Source organism: Platalea leucorodia (assembly GCF_965183815.1).
Source record: "Platalea leucorodia genome assembly, chromosome: 9".
NCBI lineage: Eukaryota > Metazoa > Chordata > Aves > Pelecaniformes > Threskiornithidae > Platalea > Platalea leucorodia.
Window position 1 is genome coordinate 2,799,648 of NC_138831.1, and position 12,077 is coordinate 2,811,724.

The 12,077-nt window shown below is 39.6% G+C and overlaps 1 protein-coding gene across 11 annotated transcripts in view; it reads right to left on the minus strand.

The window, feature by feature from the left end:
• Positions 1–12,077, minus strand: part of EEFSEC (eukaryotic elongation factor, selenocysteine-tRNA specific) — a 212,774-nt gene that overhangs the window by 136,920 nt on the left and 63,777 nt on the right. The gene's annotated exons all lie outside the window — the stretch shown is intronic.

Here is a 12,077-nt window from a genome sequence, read left to right on the forward strand (position 1 = left end):
CATGGGCACAATTATGTTATTTGCATCATCTGTGCCGCAATACCTACATACTATCTGCAAATCAACAGAGCCGCACCATGGAATAGCTTACTTCATGTACCCCCCCCAAGCACCTGCACCATCAGAAGCGCAGCGCTGCAATACCCATCCATGCACCTATGTGACTGTTTTCCCACCCCTTCTATGAAAATCATTTTTACGCTGCTTCGATTTGGTTGACTTCAACTGTAAAATGTTCAGAACGAAAAACCTTTCCTTACAATGTATTTGTACAACACTGAGCACAATGAAATCTTGTAAACAATCATCGCAAAATAACTAGTAATACAAAAATCTACCATCTCCTAGTCCATGACATTCCGTAAATAAAAAGTCCTCAAAGCTTTTTTGCAACGATTTGAATGTTCATAAATACATGGCTAGCATCACTGTCGCCAAATTGTGGCGTTCCATCGGTTAGGATTATCATAGGAAAAGTGCAGCACTGGCCACCGCTTATACTTACCATTTATTTAGCTCTTCCCAGATGCTATAAAAGTTTAACCTTAATGAGCTTGCTATTATATTATTTATTTCAAGGAGTTCTCAAGGAAAAAAGAATGAAATAAGCTTTTAAAGATCACCCTAGGCTCTGCTTGATCAGACTAAACCAGTTTAGTTTGACAAGGCTTCATTTTGGCTTTTCTTTCAGTTCTGCAAACCATCCTTTAATAAGATCCCCCCCATTTGCATGTATTTTCTGATAACATGTTTATGTTGCCACCTGTTACGTTCATACTAATGCTGGATACTTGGATAGGTAACCACTCTGCTCAGAGTCCCTACATTAGACTCCAAGCTTCTAGTACTGAAACGGTATTTTTGGCAATAAAAAAAAAATTTATCTCCTAAATAAATAAATATTAAGTACTTGGACAAGAGTCCTTAGTACAGAAAAGTTATACACAACATATTTTTGAAGGGCTGAAACCTCAAAATTCAGATCCAAGAACTGAACTCTCCATGGGAATACTCTGTTCCAGAGATCATTTCTTTAGTACGTCTTTAGCAGGATACAACAGATGATACTGTGAATGCCTACAGAACAACAACATTGCCAGAACAGATCTCAACTCTCAGTATAATTTCTTCTTCTCTCTCCCTTTTCTCAGTACCAATTCTACAGCTATCAAAAAGGTTCATGTCAAATGCTACTGTGCAACTTGGCATTCGAGCCATTAGTATCTGCCTTACTCAACTGGACCTGTTCTCAAATCAATCTCCAACCACTGCACATCCCTTAGTAGCCCATCTTCTAATCCTGGCCCACTCCATTTATCTTCTAACTCCTGAAAGTAACACCAAAATACCCAAGCACTGATGAAGAGAATCCCAAACCAAGGGACTGGACTCAGCTTCGTTCTCAGTACGTCACACAGGGCAGAGCACATCATTTAGGTTAGACAACTTGGAACAATCTAGAGAAGTTAACCTTATTAATTTTAAGAACAGAATTATTTATTCACAGGATAATACTGAAAATACCAACTTTTTTTCTGCATCTTGGATGCAACACATAAGCGGAAACAAAACTATGTTTTTCACCTCTTCCTTTTCTACAAAGCCTGCTGCCCTATGTGAAGGACATAGTACTTGACTTCAGACAAATCTTTGTATGCCTATTCCCAACATCACCAAACTAAACGATACTAAGACAAGACTGTAGAAGAAAAAAAAAAAAAAAGGAAGAAATACTCAGAGGGGAACAAACTGCAGAAACTTAGATCAGAACAGAGGAGTAGATGAAAAGTCTATTGGCTAACAAACCTTCAGTAACCGGAATATAAAGAGCTCTCCAAATAAGTCAGCAAAAAATAGTCACAGGCAATATACAGAAAGCTGATTAAAAAGGGGGGGGGGGGGAATCTAGCAGCTACATAGCTTCTGGAAAACAACAAAAATCCTGTATTCCTTCTTGAAATCATAATTACACAAATACCAATGGCCATGAGCTTTACCGCTATAAATACTATTTGGGTTCCCTAGATCTCTGGCTACTAACCAAAACCAAAAGAAACATACTTCTTCAGATTATAATAAGTTATTATTGAAACATTTTTCAAATCAAATGCCGTATCAATGCCTATGGATTCTTGGAGAATCCACAGAATATTATGAGAAAGGAGATCAAGAGCACATTCATGTAAGAGAAAAACCCCTCACTAAAAAGCCTGGACCAAAATAGTTTGGTATGATCTTAACTAATGTCAGCACAGACTTAAAAGGCCAATCTAAATACTCACCAGGATTTCAGTTTCAAGCATTTCTGTACTCAAATATACACTCGTTATCCCTTTAGCCAAGCAAATGGGAGGAACACATTCAAGCCCATTCCTTTTTTTCCTAGGTTCTCAGTACCATAACTATAAAAGGAGTATGCAGCACAGTATCTTAACTGCCCACAAACTCTCTCCCAAGAGCATAATGCATGTAGGAATTAGAATCCGATGAGAACAACGCTAGCGTGTGCTTAGGCGATCGGGGAGGCGGATTAGATCACAGGAGAACCGAGTTGGAATCGCATCTCCTTCAAAAGGCCAGCCGTAGAACCAGTGGAGGAGTCAATGCGGGAGCTGATCCGCGCCCGCTGGATCACGTAACGAGAGCCGGAGCAGCTTTAAATCACCGACTTCCCCGAGCAGGCCACCAGCACCAGGGCAACCCCGACCCACGGACACATTTGTCCATGGTTTACAATACTCCAAACGTAGGGGTTTTTTTGGTTTGTTTAGTTTTTTCCCCAAGAGACTGAAATACCTAACTAAAATTCATCTTTGTTTTGTCTGGCCTTTAAAATACAAACCTGGAAGCACTGCAAAGGATGCAACTGGCCCTCCGTATTAGATTTGTTTCTCATATGGATATCTAGTTTCCCTATGTAAGGGATCCCCACAAGTTATAGCACAGTTCTAAACTTTCACATATTTTCTTTTTAGCTTTACAGCAACAGAAATTTCAAGTAGGGAGTTGGGGCTGGATCACTCAAGTCCACCCACCTCCCAACAGACGGATGTTAAATACTTCAGAGCATTCTGTCCTGAGCAATAGGAATCTGTAACCGAGACCAGCTATGACCAGTATCTTTGGCATTTCTTTTGAGCATCCAACTTTTGTCCTCAAAACGCTGTCTGTAAAACAACTTATATCTCATCTTGCCCATGAGAATAGTGCAAGGCCCATGTGAGCAACCCACTAAACAGAGACATATTTTCCTCTTCTTTTGGGGAATCAGGCATTTAGACACAGAAAGTGAACAATATTGAGTGCAATTTACAGAGACAGACTTTATTGCATGCAAACAACGTAAGTAAACATGGAAAACTTGGCTACCATTATAAAACTTGCTACAAACTTCACTAGGAAATTCACTCACGTTTTGTTTTCTAATAATGGCACAAGGGAATTGATTGTATCTCGTCATATAAATCAAGAGCCATGTGTTGAAATCTTACATAATTTGCAAAGGGATTTGCTTCACTTTTTAAATTTTATTTGTATAATTACATAATGCTTTAGGAACATGAATGTAAAGGTCTGTAAAAGGGGTGAGAAAGAAGAACTTTATGTGTTCAAACGCAGATTAAAAAAATGCAAAACAGAAATCAAAAGCAACCAAACAGTTCAGCCCTTGAGATAAACAAATGTGTTCAATATAAGAGAACCCGTAATTTGAAGACCAAAGGAAAAGCCCACTAAGATTTTCAAAGCAGTTTAGTACAGACTAATAGAAAACAGGATACAGAAAAAGCCCACTAATGACTTTTTCCCCAGATACGTCGGAGCTTCTTTTCCTTTATTTATCCAACTTCCATTAAGTTATCAACCATATGCCATTGCTCATAACTCCTTTAGATAAGAACCTAGCCATCCTGCTGCCTCCCAATGCTCTGAGTGCATCTTTCTGATATGAAAGATACAGCAACCCTGTAATACTGATGAGAAACTGCAAAGTTAAAATAATTAGTCTTAATAATCTATTAGAGAAAACACTAATTATAAATGCAGTATTTATAAAAGGAGCATTGCATATGTATTACAAAAAAAGAACCCACTTTAAATACAGAGGGCTCCAACCAGTTTAAAAGAGCGAGCACATCTCAGAGCCCAGCTGCATCTTTAAACTTACATCCAAGAAGGGAGAGGAACCGATAAATGAAGAAAGCACCATTTCAGCCCTGAGGTTTAGAAATACTTGAAGAGCAAGCCTGCCCGAGTCAGCACAGAAGAAAAAGCAACATTGAGAGGCATAACCTGACCATACGTTGCAGCAGAGTGCCAAACACAAGCACCACTGCCTTAATACCAGCCCGTAGAAGTGCCTGCTTACAGCTGAAGAGGAGCAGCAAACCAAGGCCCAGCTGCACAACCAAAACGCATCCCACATCTGCTGCTTTTGAAAGCAAGGACTGCCTGCCGACCTGTTGCTCTACTACAAATCCAAATAAAGAGGGCGGCATCTCATCTTCCTGCTTCCAGTGTCACCTCTTGGCGGTCAGAGGATGGCAAGCTATGCTGTCAAAAAAACGCAGCCCACTTGTCTGAAAGGCTAAGGCAATTTTTAGTTTTCAGCCAACCCTTGTCTAAGCACGCACACTGAAATTAAGCAAAGCTCTAATTCAGACACAAGACTGCTTTCAAGCAGATCTTTTCATAAAATCTCTTCTAAACATGAAGCGTGCTGAATTCTTTGCTTTATGAGGGATGACCATGCACAAGCAAAGCCGAGTCCAAGAGATGAGTAAGCAGCAATGTGTTTAGCAAAGGCAGCAAACCACTCCTGCTATAAAGTGACAACAGGGCACCCAGGCCGTGAAGGCACAAGACAGCAACAACAAGCATTCAGAAATCATGAGTCAAGGCCTCTGCCCTCCTCCATCCAAATAAAAAAAAAAATCTTATATTTTAAAATTTAAAATATGGAATGTTTTCTTAATTCTCTGAGGTGCCTTCGCAGTTCTTGTCATATCTCAGGGAACGCTGAGGAACATTAGCTCCAAATCTTCAACCAGGATTTCGGAACAGCATAAAACGGAGATAAAACAGGAGCTGTCAGTAGTACACTGTTGAACAGCAAACACGATGCAAACTTTGCCTGCTGCTCAGCTCGAGGAAAGCCATCTCTTCTGAGCCAACATCCCAACAGCAGCTAGGACCAACTACAAAGAGCAGAAACCTCAGAGAGTAAGAAATAATTCCAAGTTTGCGGCTGCCACCAAGATCATGTGGCTTGGTAACAATTTTCTGAAAGATCTTGAATATTTCTAGAATCTATTATTTGTCCATGGCCTCACTTTGCCTCCGGATGGGAAAGGAATATAGCATCTAGAAGAAAAACTGTTTTACTCAAAATGATTCTCTTAATTTTTTTAAGTTTAAGGGTATTCACCATATGACCACTGTGGTCTTATGTAATGCCACACACATGCTGTCAGATTCTATTTAATATACTCCTCCTCCTGATAAAACAACACCAGAGCCTTAAGAGCCTGCACTGCAACACTGGAATAAAGCAATATAAAAGGGAATACTAAAATCCCTTTAGCTTATTTCCTTTCACAGCATCTAAAATATGGCTGTGCATCCAGTAAACAAAGCAGCAGGCCAGTGACCTTACTCTCATGCTGCTCTGCTTTAATACCATAATTTTAAATGACATGTATGCTATATTCGTGCACACAATCACAAATCAAAAATTAGCAAGTGTTACGATTAAGATTTTGCACATAAAGTTAAGTGACCTTCTATGCCCATGCATTCTCCTGTAGCATTTAAGTCTAGAATCTCAAATTTTTTTTCAACAGAACTTAATCCATCCCATGCACAGGGTGGACAAAGCTCACTGAATAAGAAAACGGTGCTCTATTTATTTTCTTCTCATGACTGAACTGCTCTGAATTCATTATTTACTGTAAACCATCAAATTCACACTATATGGCATGTATGCTCCCTTACTGGAGTATTTATTTGGTAAACTTCAGTGATTTTGTCACCCTCGTGATATAACATGGTATTACACCTCACTGCAGGCAGGAAACTCAACTCCATAATTTGTCACAACCCAAGTTCTCAAGAAAAACTCAACGTCCTGTTTTTGAAAGAAAAAGGCTGATTTTTCAGAATATTCATCATTTCGTACCAATTCTCCTCATTCACAGCAAAGCTTCCAACAGCCTCAACCACTTCAGCTGATTTTCAGTTAGCACCAAAACCCCCAAATCCACCCCATACCTCCCCAGCTTCCACATGAGAACGCTGTGAGAGAGGTTTCCCAAGCCGTACTAAATCATGACTCCTCCGGTCTCTACGTTTTGCCACAGAAGGCAATCAGGCTGGTCAAGCATGATTCGCCCTTGCAATATTTTCCCAGTGATAATATATTCTTAATACGCTCTTCAGCTTCCATGCCTTACATCTCCTCCTCTACCTGGGATTCACACGGGGAACACCAAGAGCACCGAGCCCCGCTGCGCCTTTGTTTTCTCTCTGCATTGCCTCTTCTAGATTTGGGTGAATCTCTTCACAGAGGGGAGGACCACGTCCCCTTTTATTCCTCTGCCCAAAGAGCCGAACAGCCGTACACGTTGAACGCTTGGGGCCGTAGGTGGGGAAGAGATCCCCACGTGCCAAGGAGGGGAGGAAGGAAGAAGCTGCCAGACACCTACTATATAGCCTTTCGTCTCCAAACAACTAAAATCTCTCATCCTTTTTTTGTAACTGAAAAAGGAATCTTAAGATGTCAAGTATCCTTAAATTAAGTGGTACTGCTTGTGCCATCGATCACTACAGATGACAAAGCACACATTTTAAAAGCGTAATATAATGCCAATGAGTTTAGCGGCAAGTATCTAGGCAGAGAACATCAGACCCATAGTAAAACTATGACATAGAATAAGCTTAATATTTACATACCAATTAAAATTTCTGCAACTTATCAACAAATATTTCAATAAAACATTTTTCAAAGAAAAAAAAATCCAAAAAGACGACAAAACCAAGGCAAAATGATAGGTTAACGAAAGGCTGTCTGGAATTTTCTTCTTCCAACAGAACAAACTGAATTCTTTTTTCCAAATAGATTTAGGTTTAGAACAATAATAATACTTTTATCTGAAGACTTCAAAGTCACATACAAAAGAATATATCACAGTAAACACAGGGTTGAAGGTTTTATAGAAGAACTTCTACTGGGATTTTTTTCTTCTTCTTTAAAAGAAATTTGTTTACTACCAGTCTTTGAAAAGCATAAAAGGGAGGAAACTGTAGGGTAAAGAAGTAAAACTTTTACGTGTAAGGAACATTTGGAGCTTTGTGAGAAGGCTGGTTTTGGTAGAATGTGCGACATGTAGCCCAATGCGAGTAATATTATATCTCAAATAAAAATCAGCCCATGAATATACATAATCCAAAAGGTAATTCTCCCAATCTCTGAAATGTAATGGAGCCACTCTAGATCACTGAGGCATGAATATTTACCGTATTCAGGCTTTACTGCTCTCGATCTGGGTTCAATTTTGCAAATTAAAATGAAGGCTCTGTGGATAGAGAGATTAAAGAAGAGCATCCCAAAGCCTGCCTGTTTCCTTGGTGTGGTAGCAGTGATCTGGTTACCCTTCTGTTAGGTTATTTCTTTTTACTTAATGGAGTAGGTCAAAAGCAATTGAGAGGGGAAAGAGGAGGTCATTATTGGGTCATAACCTTGGAGTTAAAGGCTCACCAAGGGAAACAAACACAGAGTGAACATAAAGCTGCATTTAAAAATAAAACCTGTAATGAAAAATAATATTTTCAGCTCTTTTCACTTCTATTATGACAGGTCCAGGGGAAATATAAGAACAAAGTTCTTTTGCTCATTTCTTTCTCATGAACAAAATTCTCCTGTCCCTTCTCTAAAATAAGCTCGTTAATAGAAGCCATGATTTATACAAAATGAAACAAAGGTGATGAATAGTTACCAAGAGATCTGATAGGCTTCATTAGCTGTGGCAAACGTTAACATTAATTGTGATGACTCGTACATTTTCTAGGAAATACTTGGAATATAAACACAACAGCACTCCAGTGCCATGCAGCAAACAAGCACACCCAGGCATGCACATCAGTACAAATCAAATGATCCAGTACTACTCCTAGTGAATTCCTTGTACTAATTACAATCAAAACAAAGACTACCTCTGCTATGAGAAGAGAAGAAAAGAAAAAGGAATTAATTACTACAGACAAGTATTTTTCGTAATAATCCTTTTTATGAGATAAAAACAATTGGAATACAAAAATCTTTATAGATTTTTTTTCCTTGAGGTAGGATTTTTTTGGTGGCAAATTTTAAGAGAGTTCAACTGGTAAGCAATTTCTAATATAAGTGAGTAACGGTGATTAAGATTAGATGAGTAAATTTATATCCTCTGCACTTCCAAATCTCAGCAGTTGAGTCTAGAGTAAGGAACAAATGGATTTATCCCTACCATCTTGGCAAATAATCCTAAGCTATTAAAGAAACAAAACAGTACGGCACAATGTTTGCTATAGCAAAACCAAATTCTAATGCACAGAGAGTCATGTTTACAGCAGTGATTCTGATTAATCCATTCACATGCATCTGGGGGAAGAAAGGAGGCAGAAGGGAAGAAAAACTGAGAAGAGAAATTAAGGAAAGAATGAAGAGACTGCATCTTTTGAAACTGGAAATGAAGCCAAAACGTAGTGGTCATCAGCTAGCAAAACCAGCATTTACCATATAGAGGTGCCACACGATATCTTATGAAATAAGACATTCACACTTTTTCCCCCTCTGAGCTACACCCTGGTACCAAAGGGTTACTGTGCTGTATTCAAACCTTCACCAACGGCCTTGCTAAACATTTAATATTTTTCTTTCTTCTTTCTTAAAGGCCCCAGATGTGTTCTTGCAGATCAAAAGAGACCAACTTATAAAGTTAAACGAAATCAAGGGCTTTTGTTCCGAGGCATCGTTGCTGAACTAATTATTCCTGGATGTTGTTTAATGAAATAGCAGTGCCATATATTAAAACAGTTAACAGGATGAGTTGCGTGAGTTATAGGAAAGGTCTGATCTGGGATTATAAATTTAAGGTTTTCTTCAAAGGAGATGAAACAAACTACTCGCAACTCCCCAGTCCTTTCTGTCACTGGAAGACTGAAATAAAGGAACCCAAAAATGTACAAAAGCTGAAATATCATTCTACATATTTACCCTTTCCTGAATGACAGGGAACTAAAGATGGGGGAGGTTCAAAAAACTCCTGAGATGCTTTGAGATGGGGAAATGAAGATCTAAGTTATCCTGTCTGTTCCCTGAATGCTACAAAGCACGAGTTAAAATAAATATTGGTAAGGTCTTAGAAGCTTCATTTTAGATGTACATACACAAAACAAGAAAGGACTCCCACCTTAAACAACCCAATGAAAATAGTTACCAGAGCAATTATTAAGCATTTTTATTAACAGGGGAAAAAAGGGGGGCAGGTGGGGAGAAGGTAAGCAAAGAGCTACTCCAACATCATATTGTTAGTAAAATTAGACCTTTTACATTATCCTGCAGCCCCCAACCACATCGATGTTTTTGGTAAAATGCTTATTTAACTATATGTTTACCTTATGGAGAGAAACAAAAGACTCTCAAGATCCCTAAGGACATCTCGGACTAGGAAGGCACCTTTTCAGAACCCATAGCTCTTATACGTTCAGACAATAAACACTTCACTTCCCTACTGATCGTCTCTTCTGTGTTTGTATTTTACAGCCTGACACCGGCCAACCCAACACTTGACACCTAATTAACAGACCTAGGAGCTGGAGGTCCATATATTGATCACACTAAATGGGATTAGCGCAAAATAAAAAGTTCAAAGGGTCTTGACCAAACTTCACCACAGCCCAGCTGTGACAGCTGCTATGAATTTGTGCATCCAGTGCCCCACGTTTTTATTAAGAGGGGTCTGGCGCACAAGAGTACGCAGTAGCCCGTGAGATCACGAAGGTTCACCTAACAATGTCAGGCTCTGTAACTGCAGCGACTGACCGAGGGAAGAAATCCTCTCGCTTGTTTGCATAGGTCTTTTTGATTAACTCATGAAAAGGGTCCCTCACCTCTGATACAACGAGCACTTACAATAGACACAGAGTTGTGACTTCTTTGCCTCTCAAGGATTTGTTAACTTGCTATGGAAGAGCTGTCCCATTTGCAAAAACCCTAGGTTTGATTATGAAAGAAATCATTCCCGATACATGCTGCAAGCATGCCTACTGCATTCTGACAATGACAGCCAGGAGCTGTACTAGTAACAATAGAACTCCAAACTATTATCTTCTAAACACACTTTCTATTTGCCTAAACCTCTCAGCTGTCATCAGGTGAATAAATATTTCTACATTTTACACACACACACCCTCTTTTTAGTGGCAGTCCTACTGACGTGTTTTTTAAACCTTCATCAAGACCCAAACAAATTTCAACTAGCATCAACATATTTCAGTATTTCTGAACATCTGCGCAAATTCATTTCGTATTTAAAACAAGTAGCCTCATTTTCCAGTATCGAGTATCACAGACACCTGTAACAGAAACCTGGGACATGGAAACCGACTGCAGCTGCAGGAAGGGAAGGCGGCCACCGTGCAGGGACATGCAAGTACCACTGAGGCACGGTGAAGGCTCCACAGCATTCCCTTGGTTAATATGATGTTTACCACAATATTCACGATAAACTAGGAACAAAATGCATTTTTTCTTGTGTCGGTGCTTTTATTTGTTTTAGGATTCACTCTGTCAGAATATTAAAAAAAAAAACACCGCCACCACACACAAAACACCACAAACCCTCGAGGAAGATCTGCCCTGGGAGTTCATACACCAACAATAAGGAAATGGTCATCAGTCAGGATGATGACGAGATGGAAACCAGCTGTCAATTTGTAAATCATTTAAATCCATTATGGGTCTTTTTAAAAGGAAGCTAAATGTGGTCCATGAAGGGCCCTTAACAACAGGCTCACTGAGGTTGCACCATGCACGGGTAACAGATGAGACAGCACTAGAGCCATCACACAGCAATACCCGGCAGCAGATCACCGACGATACAAGCTTGGTAAAAGTAAGGAGGGCAACCTGAAGCCTGTGAAAGAGGAGTGGCCTGTTAATGCCAGCATGTAAAGGCATTTCACATAGCAAAGAACAATCTTTGAATACTTCACGCGGTATTGTGGCACACCAAAAGCATCTTTTCTTACCTTTTGTTTCTCTCCCCCCCAATCTATCTATCTATCTATCTCTGTATCTATCTCTTTTTCTGCTAGATTTCTTTCCTTGCAGAATCTTCCACTTCCTACCCTTTGGGTCTCACGGCTGCGGCATGCCCAGTCCCACCTGCTGAGACGACCTTCGCTGAAACGGCCAGTGACATTTCCAAGCACCACAATTAGGCTTCAAAATTAACATTCTAAGACTGGAAGAAGATTTCACGTGTCTCTGCTCTGTCTGCGCGCAGGACTGGAACACTGCAACTGTCACTCCCTCACAGACTTGAAAGCTAGAACCTTTTCTTTTTAAATTAGAGTCGAAATTACATGTAATCCAAAGTGTGCAGGCCACAAGAAATTCTTTGAGATGACTGGATTCAGTCCAAAGGAAGCTTATCTAGCCTATCCACCAACACAAAATTTTTTCCTTACTCATTATTTAGGATTGTTTTTTTTTTTTTTGCTAGTGTAGTTTGAAAAGTTTCGTCAGATTTTTTAGAAGTACTTCTTCATGACCATGTTTCCTCATTTACAGATTTTTCATTGTAGTCTCTAGCTCTCACAGCTCCCGCTCCCCCAAAATACTGGGGGATCACACACTTCCTCAATAGCACAAAACCAAAGCGTGCCTTTCTCTCTCAATATATTATACATGTTGTAATTGTACACACCTTCTCAATGTAAAATGATTAAGAAATGCCTGAGGACACCCACACACACTCTGGAGGTGGACATCTCTGAAAAAACTGTACAGAACTAACACACCCCCAGTTAGGCTTGCT